This window comes from Equus asinus, chromosome X (genome assembly GCF_041296235.1).
Source record: "Equus asinus isolate D_3611 breed Donkey chromosome X, EquAss-T2T_v2, whole genome shotgun sequence".
In the NCBI taxonomy this organism is placed as follows: Eukaryota; Metazoa; Chordata; class Mammalia; order Perissodactyla; family Equidae; genus Equus; species Equus asinus.
This window is the reverse complement of record NC_091820.1, coordinates 6482032-6494526: the sequence shown is the minus strand read 5'-3', so window position 1 is coordinate 6494526 and position 12495 is coordinate 6482032. Positions and strand designations below refer to the sequence as shown.

At 40.6% G+C, this 12495-nt stretch overlaps 1 protein-coding gene across 7 annotated transcripts in view; it reads right to left on the bottom strand.

Moving 5' to 3' along the window:
• The window catches only part of TBL1X (transducin beta like 1 X-linked), a 210339-nt gene that overhangs the window by 60631 nt on the left and 137213 nt on the right, over positions 1 to 12495 (bottom strand). The gene's annotated exons all lie outside the window — the stretch shown is intronic.

The following is a 12495-nucleotide window of genomic DNA, read 5'->3' as shown; positions in this document are numbered from 1 at the left end:
CTTAAACTTTAACACAGACTATGCAGTTTCATTTTCAAAGTGAAAAGAGAAATTAAAATGACTAGTCGGTATTATTGTACATGCAGAAATTCTGAGAGCAAAGAGTCTCAAAGTAGATAAAATTAATTTTAGCTCAGATATTACTACTGCTAACATTTAATGATAATTACTGCCCATTTGAAATATCTTTGTTTTAGGGACTGTATCCCACGCAACTAATAAATTAAACTGCGTGCACCTTTAAGAGAAGAAAACACGCAGTAGAGAAACTTTAGACGTGGTGTGAGCTTACATTTACCATAACCACAGCATGCATATTTGTGTGTGTATATCCACCCTAATTATACTGTGCTCATACAAACACAGAAACAACAGTAGAATCTTTTCCCCCCTTGGCTTCCCTAAAATAAAGCAAAAGAAAGGCACTGACCAATAAGTCCCAACTTTTCCATTATTGTACAGGCACACGTCGTTTTATAGTGTTTCGCAGATACTGTGATTTTTACAAGACCCTCCATCAGCAGAAAGATTATGACTCATTGAAGGCTCAGACGATGGTTAGCATTTTTTAGCAATGAAGTATTTCTAAATTAAGGTGTGTATATTGTTTTTTAGACATAATGCTAGTGCACACAATAGACTATGGTGTAGTATAAACATAACCTTTATATACACTGGGAAACCAAGAAGTTCATGTGATTTGCTTTATTGTGATGTTCGCTTGACTGTGGTCGGTGGTCTGGAACTGAACCCGCAGTGTCTCCGACGTCTGCCTGAACTCAATTTCCATTTCACAAGGGTCCCATTTGTATTGATTTCTGAAGAAGCCAGGTTTCTCTCATAAAATAATCCTTCATATGAAAAACTTGTTTGTATTTTTCAGTCAATATAAACACTAAGCAGTCAATCACCATTTACTGAGCAATATTTACCTTCTTCCTTATAAAATTTCTTTGGTTAGAACGAATCTAGCCTCCTACAAAGTTTAAATTATCTACTGTCATCTACAAATTCAAGAACTAAGGAAATTAAATGCCTGCCATTTTCTCTAAATTCTTACTCAGTAGTCTTAATAAAAAGGTACCAGGTTTAATAAAATTCAAATCCACTAGCGAAGCTAGAATGACGGTGTTTCTTTTTAGTGAATTTATACAGAACCTCATGGAACGTTTTAAGGAAATTCAAGCAAATTATTCCCACTGATTCATGTTTATAGTCAGGTTGTTAAAAGAAAGGAGAGTAAAAACATTCTATAGGCAGGTTCATAGGCCCTTAAGTTTCATTGCAATACATTTTTAAAAAACATCATAAGCATATATAAGATAAAATTAATAAGCAGGACAACTAAAGAAAAATCTACTACCAAAGAAAAATGAGATTTAAACAAAATTCCTCTACAACTCTTTGAACAGAAATTAAAGGGCACCAGAGTAAAGCAGGCACAAGGGAACACTGATTTTGCCTATAAAATAGAAATACATTTCATTATGAAAAAAATTCTGTAGTGGAGATGAAATAGGACAATACTCCTTATAGTAACCTGAAGCAGAAAGCAAATGACTGTTTTCAGGATTGGCTTGTAAATCACCATGGGAGAAAAAGAGCCTTATGATGAAATTGCTAAATACCATAAAGTATCAAAATATGAGCAGATGTCACCACAATAAGCCCCAAATTGCCTGAAAATTAAAACGTCAAAATCCATAATAATTCAATAAGTAATTAATATGTAAACACCTCTTATTACAAGCTGTTCAGAAAAAAGCTTTAGGATCAAATTCTTATTCTTTGGTCCAAAACAGATGGTAACCTACAAATTAGAGTCTTAGAATTGAAGATTATCTTTTATATATGCTGTTCAACTCAGTAAGTGTAATTAACATCATCTGAGTGTCATAAACACACAAAAAAGGGAAATATGACTTTAGTTAGTAACATTCTTCTGGTTATGCAACATGTCAAAATTAATCAGTTTACTGCTAGAAACAATAAATCAAAATGAGAAATCTGACCTTCTAATATCTGGTCAGACTGATTTTCCCATTATTAGTCCCCAGACAGAACCACTATCAACAGTGTTGGCAAAAAGTTTATGTATTGGAAGAGATTTGTGTGAAATGCAAAGGATTTTAACAAAAGCAATACATTCCTTATTCTCAAAGGTAACAATAAATATAAAAAGGACTATAATTTTCCGGTTGCTTTCAGCTCTTGGCATGACACAGCGTAGACGTATGCGGGCAATTCTTCCACGTAGGAGGTAGAAAGGCCTTTAGTACATTCATGGTGTTGTGCAGCCACCCCCTCTGTCAAGTTCCAAAATATTTCCATCACTCCAAAAGGAAAGCTTGTACCCATGAAGCAGTCACTCCTCATCTACCCTCCCCCAGCCCTGGCAAATGCCAGTCTGCTTTCTGTCTCTCTGGATTTGCCTATCCTGGACAATTTCATATACATGGAATCATACAACACCTTTTGTGTCTGGCCTCTTTCACTGAGCATAAATTTTAAAGGTTCAGCCATGATGTAGCATAGATCAGTACTTCATTTCTTTTTATGCTGAATACTCTTCTATTGTATGGATGGACCACATTTTGTTTATCTAACCATCAGCTGATGGGCACTTGGTTTGTGTCCCCCTTCTGGCTCTTGTGAATAGTGCTGCTATGAACATTTGTGTAGAGGTATGTGTTTGAGCCCGTTCTCCACCCCTTGGGGTATATACCTCGGAGGGGCACCGCCCCACATCGTTTTACCTTTATCGTCCTTTGAGGAAGCCTCCTCGTCTCCAGGACTGAAAGATGCAAACAGAACAGGTGGAGGGAGGCCGAGCTGGAGCGAGCTGGGACCTGGGAACACGGGGACCTGGGGACAGGAGCTGATGGTCTAGCTCAAGCAGGCAGGGCAGTTGGCACAGGGGATGGATGTGCAGGAGGGAGCCGGGAAACCTGGCGACACAAGAGCCACAGCTGGCAAATGACCAAAGCTGCAGCCCTGCACAGCAAGCACCGTCTGTGTGACAAGCACATGCTGTGGTAAGGTCCGAACAGTTCACCTACTTGCTGCCACCGCAGACTAAGCCTTCTCCCATGTCAACCAAATCCATATGGAGCCCTGGCTCAAAGATGAAGAACACACTATTTCTCTGCTTGGAGCAAACCAAATAACTCTGCCACTCAGAAGCTTTTCAAAGAATACCAGGCAACTGGAGGCATTGGATTTATTTTTTGTTTGTTTGTTTTTGCCTTCAGCCCTGGCTGTCTTTCTAACCCCTGGTGGTTTAGCATCAAAGTTTTGAGTTCAGAGTTGCTTATACTTCTGTTTAGATGCATCAGGACCACTTGAGTTGACACTGGATGTCCAGGTACCTGCTTACACTGAAATCTGATATTGATCCACTCATGTAATCCCTATTAAAGGCATGGGATTATCACAATGCATCCATATTTTAGCACAGTGGTTCTCAACCAGGGGCAAGTGTGTCCTCCATCCCAAGGAATATTAGGCAACGTCTGGAGACATTTTTGGTCGTCACAACTGGAGTGGGGGGTGCTACCGGCAACTAGTGGGTGGAGACAAAGGAGGCTGCTAAACATCCCACAATGCACAGGACAGTCTCCCCACAAGAAAGACTGATCCACACCAAAATGTCAATTATTCCAAGGTTGGGAAAGTTTATTTTAATAGAACATATTTTAGAATCGCTAAGTTCACCTCTTCATGACTTCTGCTTGATTTTTATTGTGAAATATTAGAAGGTGAAATAACACTTTCATGCAGATCTTAAATTCAGAAAGAATTGTCTAAGGGATATTTTCATAGATTGTCATAATACTTTCTTCTTGGTTGCCCAATTTACAAAACAAAACAAATAGCCCATATGGATCACTAAGTCAAAAGGATAAACATACATTTTTATTGATCGTAAATTAAATGCTTAACTGTACAAATATTGATTCTCTCTCTTGATAAAACAGAATCGAATTTGTATAATAAAATTCCTCCAGTTGCCTGTGGAGAAGCCAGCATGGGGCAGAACTGGAGCCTCCTGCCCACAGCCAGCACCACTTGCCAGCCACATGAGGGAGCCACCAGGCAAGTGGATGGTGCAGCCCCAGTTGAGCCATCAGATGACTGCAGCCTCAAGAGACCTCAGCCAGAACTACCCAGCTAGGTCATACCAGCAGCATTCCTGACCCTCAGAATCTAACACATTGTGAAGGGCAGGTGGGAAAGATACCCGGGGCAGGAGGCCTTTTCAGCAAGTGCCTCTGCATCATTTTCCATAGAATGGGGACAAGGATGTGTGGGGTTGCTGTCAGGAAAACCTAGAACCAAATGAATTTGGAAGCCTAGCAACTGGAGGTTTAAAATAAGTAGAGTTTGCCAAAGCATGTTCTTCAGAAGGATATTTTCCAGATTGTTAGTATGTGTTTGGTATGCATCACCTTAAAAATGGTTCCACAATCCAACAGGATTGGTGACACCTGGTTAAATAAAGTTATTAAAAAACAATAATAGTTAACACGTAATTGCACCTATTGTCTGCCTGGCTCTAAGTGCTTTAAACTCATTGAATTCTTTCAGTAAATAAAGAATCCTACAATCTCATGATGGGTCTTCACTTATGCATCCCAGGCACCACCGACAACAGTGCCATGCCAGGTGCTCACACACACTAAATCATCACTCTACTGTCGTGATTGTCCCACAGCTCTGAGCCGTAGGCAGCAGAAACTTTGTGAACCACCTTCTTCATCTTGATCCTCCATGTATCTAGGCATCCACAAAGATGATGATACTCCATGTTCAATATGCGATGGTTTGCCCAACTCTCCCAAATTTCCCTCGGAAAGACTTTTCAACAATGTGTTGACATTTTAAAGACAACTTTCTGATGAACTTTGAATACAACACTCACTAGGCATTCCAATAAGTGCAGGCTTTGCTGGTGGAAGACTGTGTTCTCCAGGAGAAATATAAAACCAACGGGAATTTTTTTAGACTTTGGAAGCTTGAAATGTAAAGATGACAGTATTTGACTAAAATGAATGCAAGTGTGCCAAGATGCTAATGACTTATAAAAATAAATGTTACTTTTAATATCATAATAGTGTCAAGAAGTAGGGCAGTTCTAGATGAGCCCTTATCCATCGGGAATTAAAACCAGGCCATCATCCTCATTTCTCTTTTCACTCACCCAACTAGGAAAATGGGTACTGTGAGGTAAGAAGTCACTATGCATTGATTATTTCCTCGTATCTTATCATCTCATCTTTAAAAACACTCACTCTTGGAATACCCTCTTATTTAGACAGATTATTTTCTGCCCCTGTAGTAAATGTGTACCTGTCTCTGTTTATATGTCAACCATAGAGACAACCCCAAAGGGACCACTTCCCTTTTAAAGTTATATTTATGACACAGAAAAAAATGTATTGTTTTCTTAATAATTAATGACATTAATTTTGTACACAAATTCCAAAGGCCCAGTCTTTAATGTTCTTTAAAAATAAGCATATATGTCATAAACATACCAGAAAGCTGTAAATTAAAAACAAGTAACATCTTAAAATGTTTTCCTTCTAAAAACACTCTGTATAGTTAAATGATAAAATTTGCTGTGGAGCGGCTATAGAAAAAATTTAGATTTTGAATGTTTTTTGGAATTAACATTTCAGTACTGTTATCCGTAGATGGTAATCTTGGGTGTGCCATCAACTTTCTTTTAGCATTTATTAACTAGTCAATGGATCATTACTGAACAAATGTGAGAGAAAAAGAGTTTGGTAAATTTGTGACCTCCACTTGAGATGGGGAAAATCATTGCTACTGGAGCATGCCCATAAAGCTGGCAGTTACCCAGACAGATACTGCTCGTACCCCTTTCACAAGCTAATAATCTCTACACACTCTACATACTACCAGGGAAATGCTCAGGAGCTTCTGGGTAACCCAATTCTCTACAACCCTACAATATGGAGTTACAACTATAATATGGAGTTACAAACATGCAAAAATAATAAATATTGATTTTCATCATCATTTCCCAAAGTGGGGTTAGGGTTCATTTTAGTGTTCATTCTTGAAACACTAGTTCTTAGAGATGATAATGTATTACTTAAAGCAAAGATCCCAAGATTGAACAAGTTTGGGAAATTCTAGGTTTAAAAAGGTAAAACAGAGCCAAGAAGCTAAACGAACCCCATGCAGGATAAACACCAGAGAAAACTCCAAGACGACATGATCAATTTCCTGCAAGTCACCAACGAAAAACTCTTCAAAGTAGCTAGAAAAAAAACACAAATACATCCAGGGGCAAAAGATAACAAATTCTGCAAACTTCTTGTCAAAACAATGCAAGCCAGAAGACAATGGAATAAAATCTTTAAAGAGTGAGAGGATGTGTCAACCAAAAATTCTATACTCAGACAAAATATCTTTCAAGAATGAAGGCAAAATAAAGACTTTTCCAGACAAACAAATGCAGAGAGAATTCAGTGCCAGTAGACCTGCCCTACAGGAAATACTAATGGAAGTTCTTTAAGGCGGGGGAGAACGAGCTCAGATGGATTGTGCAAAGGAATGATGAGTGGCAGAAATGGTAAATATAGGGGTAACTATTCTTACACATGGGGGGAAATACCACCCAAATGTAGACAGTGATAAGTTAAAGATGCATGTTGTAAACATTAGAGCAACACTACAACAAAGAGGTGTAGCTAATAAGCTAATAGTAAAGTAGAATCATAAAAATTCTCAATTTATGCAAACGTATGCAGGAACAGGAGGAAAAAAGTCCAGAACAGTACAAATAGAAAACAAATAGCCGATGGTAAATGGTATAACCATTCCAATTAAAAGGCTGAGATTGTGAGACTGGATAAAAAAGCAAGACCAAACCCTATGCTGTCTATAACAGACCCACTTTGAATAAGTATATATTCTGTCTATGAATACATGTTTGTATGTACATATATCTCATATATATTACATATATTGATCATGTATTATTGACATGTATTGTCTTTGAATACATGTATTCTGTTCAATTTATGGTTTTCCTTCTTTGTGATTTCTCCCATTTCTTACCTGCTTAGTGAGTGTGGGGAAGACGTTCTAGAGGTGAAGAAGTCGTACAAGAGGAAATGTAAGGTGGAGTGACTCCCAGATACGGAGGAGACCGATCTGCCTTCAAGAAGGGATTCCTAAGTGAAGGGAACACAGCACAGAGGTCCTGGGCTGCTGCAGCAGACCGCAGGGAGCCCACACCATTAGCTCCTTCAAAGTCTGCGCGTGATCACACTGAGGGGGCATGCTGCTGTTCACTTGATGCCTCCAGGGGATTGAGGAATATACTCCTGACAAGTCACGGCCTCTGCTCTTGACGACGTGTTCCAGGGGAAGCTCTGCTTTGATCAGGGTGGCAGACTTGGAGGGATGGGGCAGAAATGGCTTTGCAGAAGGCATGGCAGCTCCAGGCTCAGCCCCATTCTGCTCCCCACTCCCCCACAGCTGATCTGTAACCCCAGCTAACCCACATAAATCTCAGCCTGAGACTCTGTGTCTTGAGAAACCTTCAAACAGTGGCCCCAACAGCACCTGGGACAACATCCCACATAAAATTGTGACGTTCTACCAAGCACCTCTATCATGAATGCTGCTAATATTTCGTCTATTTATTTACTTATTTTTAACCTGAAATATTGCTACTCTCTTTTGGACCCTTATCTTTGAAGCTTTCCTTTCCTTTCCCATTTTTTTTTTTTTTATTTTCAGGGGAAGATTCACCCTAAACTAACATCTGTTGCCAATCTTCTTCCTTCCCCACCTCCCCAAAGTCCCAGTACATAGTTGTCTATAGCTGTTCTTCTATGTGAGCTGCCACTACAGCATGGCTACTGACAGACGAGAGGTGTGGTTCCATGCCCAGTAACCCAACCTGGGCTGCCGAAGCGGAGAATGCCGAACTTTAACCACTAGGCCATCAGGGCTGGCTCCTTTCATTTTTTTAACCAGAAAAAGTTATAGTGTTTTGTATCTTTGATGAAAAAGTGCACCAGCCAGGCATTTTAATAAATACGTGCTGGTACACATGATGTGCATCTTACACGCAGAGAAACTCAGGAACTCCCAAAACGCTTACGATGAAATGTTCTTGGTGTTCCCTGTTCTCTGTCTAGTTAGGCTGCTCTATTTACAAACGCTCCCTTTTCTGAAATTGACCTCAAAAGTTGGGAGACATACCTAGATCTGGCAACAGAAGAGGGGAAATTCCAGAGCCACAGAGGAGGGGTGAGCACACTTCTTCTGTAAAGAACCAAACAGGAAGAATCTCGGACTCTCCAGCCATGCTGTCTCCGTTAGAACCACTCAACTCTGCTAGCTCAAAAGCAGCACTGACAACATGTAAATGATCGTCATGGGGTTGTTTCAATAAAACTTTATCTACAAAAACAGGCTTGGGGCTGGGTTGACCTTTGGGAAGTAGTTTGCCGACCCCTGCCTTGGGGCAATATCCTGTCAGACTTATTAAGTCGTGCACTCATAACTCATTACTAAATTAGACAACCTCCTAACGCCATCAGGGTGATTCTAGAAACCAACACCCAAAGGAAGAAGTGCTTTAGTCCAGAAGTGAAGTCAGTCTGTGCTTTGTCACTAAGGACGACTGCAGTGGAGGGGGAGCAGGAGCATGGGGTGGGCTGCAGCACAGGTTTCTGGTCCCTGGGACACTCACACAGTTGCCACCAGGAGTCCTTGGGACGGTCATCCAAACATCACAGTATGTTAAGATGCTGCTTTTAAAGATTTTTTTTCCTTTTTCTCCCCAAAGCCCCCCAATACATAGTTGTGTATTTTTAGTTGTGAGTCCTTCTAGTTGTGGCATGTGGGATGCTGCCTCAGCATGGCTTGATGAGCGGTGCCACATCCACGCCCAGGATCTGAACCGGTGAAACCCTGGGCCACCGAAGCGGAGTGCACAAACTTAACTACTTGGACACGGGGCCAGCCCCGAAGATGCTGCTTTTAGAACACAAATGCAAGAAGTCTCAGAAAAACTTCCCACCTCTTTTATGGGTCACAGATCTCATGAGTTTGGAAAGGACATCTTTGTTTTTTGCCTTTTAAAAATTATTGTTTTTTAATGGACTTTAGTTTTTAGAGTAGTTTTAGGTTCACAGCAAAACTGAGAGGAAGGTACAGAGATTTCCCATATACCCCCCGCCCCCACGCACACATAGCCTCCCTCATTCTCAATATCCCCCATCTCAATATCCCCCATCAGAGGGTACACGCGTTACAACTGATGAACCTTATTGACACATCTTAATCACCGAAGTCCACGGTTTACATTAGGGTTCATTCTTGGTGTTGTGCATCCTATGGATTTGGACAAATATATAATGACATGTGTCTACCATTATAGTATCATAAAGAATAGTTTCACTGCCCTGAAACTAATAGTTTCTGTGCTGTGCCCAATTCATCCCTTCCTCCCCCAACCCCTAGCAACCACTGATCTTTTTACTGTCTCCATTGTTTTGCCTTTTCCAGAATGTCACAGAGATGGGATCATATACTACATAGCCTTTTCAGATTGGCTTTTTTAACTTAGTTATATGCATTTAAGGTTCCTCCATGTCTTTTCATGGCTTCCTAGCTCATGTCTCTTTAGCGTTGAATAATATTCCATTGTCTGGATATACCACAGTTTATTTCTCCATTCATCTACTGAAGGACATCTTGGCTGCTTCCAACTTTGGCAATGATGAACAAAGCTGCTATAAACATCCGTGAGCAGGTTTTTGTGTGGACTAAGTTTTCAATTCTTCTGGGTTAAATTTTTTTAATGTCATTAAAATTATATAAGTAATACATGTTCACAGGGGAGATTTTAAGTGGTTCTCAATTGCAGGTAATTTTGTCCCCTAAGGGTCAGCTGGCAATGTCCGGAGATATTGCTGGTTGTCACAACTAGGGGGAAGGGTGCTACTGGCATCTAACGGGTGGGTGGAGGCCAGGGATGTTGCTCAACACCCTACAACACACAAGAGATCTCCCCCAAGAGAAAGGATTATCTGGCCCCAAATGTCAATAGTGCTGAGGTTGAGAAATCCTGGTATCAGGGTAAAATGTTAAGTCTTGCAACCCTCTCCAAGTCCTCCCACTCTCACTGTGCAAAGACAGCCTCTAACAGTAGGCTTCTTCTGTAGCCTTCTAGAAGTTTCTACACGTGTGTTACTTTTAACACAAATAAATTTTGCTAACCACAATCTTTTAGTTTAGTCATGGGAAGTACACATCAGTGGTTTTCATCATTAAACTTCTTGAACAGCAAGGCTGATTACATACTCACCTATATAAAATAACTTTGTGCCCTCCCATTTGCACAGGAAGTGTACATTTTATAAAGTCCCTTATGTCCACTATATAACTTAACCCTCACAGGAGCCCTCCTTGTTATTCCCATTGTATACGAAAAGGCTGAGGTCCAGAGAGCTTGAGGGAACGGTCTAGACTGCTTTCACAGCCAGTGAGTGTTCTCATCATTTCAGATCACATCAATTCACGATTTACAATAATTTGGAGAGAGGTAGGTAGTAATTTATTTTTGCACAATGGGAATAAAGAGGAATTTGCAACTGATGGTACAACGTATCAGGAGAAGTCTTTCAAACACTTTGAATGACAATTTGCATATACAAAATGCACCCATTACACATGATGCTAACTCCTCATTTGGTTAATCTTTAATACTTTGAGTTAGTATGAAACTTATTCAGCAAAAGTACTGTACCTACAAGCAATTGGGTACATTTTTGGAGCTTCTATGGTAATTAATTTTTTCCAACCGACTCACACCAGACTTTCCTACAGTTAGTCTATATGTCTAGAACATTGTAGGTGGAAGAGGGAGCCATCACGGGTTTTGCATTTTGCTCATGCTTGCATCTCTCCCATTATGTCAAATGCAGACTCACAGAGTCTTAGATCAACAGTGAATATCTTATTTATAGGGACCATTTATTTACGGATGACGAGAATGACCAAGCGAGTCATTCCTCTCACCAAGAAATCAGCAGAGCATATGGCGCGTTGAGTAAATGAAACCACGGAAAAGGAATTTCTTTTTGGATGCATGGAATCCAGTTTTTTAGGAGTAAAACCTATGCAATTTCTACATATCCTAATTCCAGTTAAAATTCTTACTGTGTCAGTTGATCTGCCTTGAAGATGGAATGCCTCCTTTATTCCATCACTGGTATGGCAATTTGCAAAATCATAAGCAACAATCATTATTACTATAAATGACTGTAAAATTGTAGTGAAATATGTACAGTGTGCTTTAACTGTGCGTTCTCACATCAGGCCCAATTTCACACGACCCTAGCTACTGAACATATACATTTTCCAATTCATAAAATGAATGTTGCTACCTTTGTAAGCATTCTGATTCCTCAGGGCCCTTTCCTACTCTTGGACATTGCTAAATTGTACGTGTGGTGCATTCAGTCAGATCCCTGGAGACAGGGCTGGAAGGACACACCGTTGGGCTCTCTCGGACACAACAGCTAAATAGTTACCTTTTCTTCTTCCTCGCTTTCATGTGGCTGATTTGCAATGATGCCAGTTTATTCTCATGTGTGGTGGCTACAAAAGGCAGTTCACAGTATGAAATCATTTAGGGAGACAAATATTTCAGACAATTTGCTTGAAGCATGATCAAGAAATCTATCTTTTAATTGAAAACCACTCTGACATAAACCCCACAAGGCAGGCCGGGCTTCCTGAGCTCGGTAAACGAGTGGCAGGGGACACTGGGAGACAAGAGAGCTCATGGAAGTAAGGGCCAGTGTGGGGTCTGGTCAGATGTCTGTCAAAAAGACTCGTGTTTTTCTACAATCTGAAAGGGCGACTGAATCTCGAGACAGAAAAAAGAGCACATGATTTTAAAAATGTCTATGAGTCAAACCTCTGCTGATCGGTCAGAATTCCCAGACTCCTGTGGGCTTCTGACAGCCACTCCCCTCTGGCTGTCTAGTCTGAGCTTCGGGTGCCGATGTCACGCACAATACTCTGGGGAATCTTGTCTCGCCCCATCAGGAATATGTATGTTGAAGTGTGCACACGGGGTAGAAAGAGAAACACAGAGCACTTGTGTCGTGCTTCAAAGTTACACAAATAGGGTCTTCACCACAGCTCTGTCCCCACATCGTCACCATCCTCCAGTATCTCAGAGACTTGGAGAGCGCATCGCCAGGGAGGCTAGAACCTGGAAGTGACCTCAGGTGGTCTGGCCCGAAATGCCATCAGCTTTCCACTGCCGCCACAATGCCTATCTTTAGCTGGCACTTTTAAGGGACTCTTAAAAACGAAAGATAAAAAAATGCTGGTTCTTCTACCAGTCTGCATCTGCCTTCAAGGTCAAACTCTTGCCTGTATTTTGCTTGCCCGTTTCAATCACACTGTACTTATCCCCAGTCTAAGCTG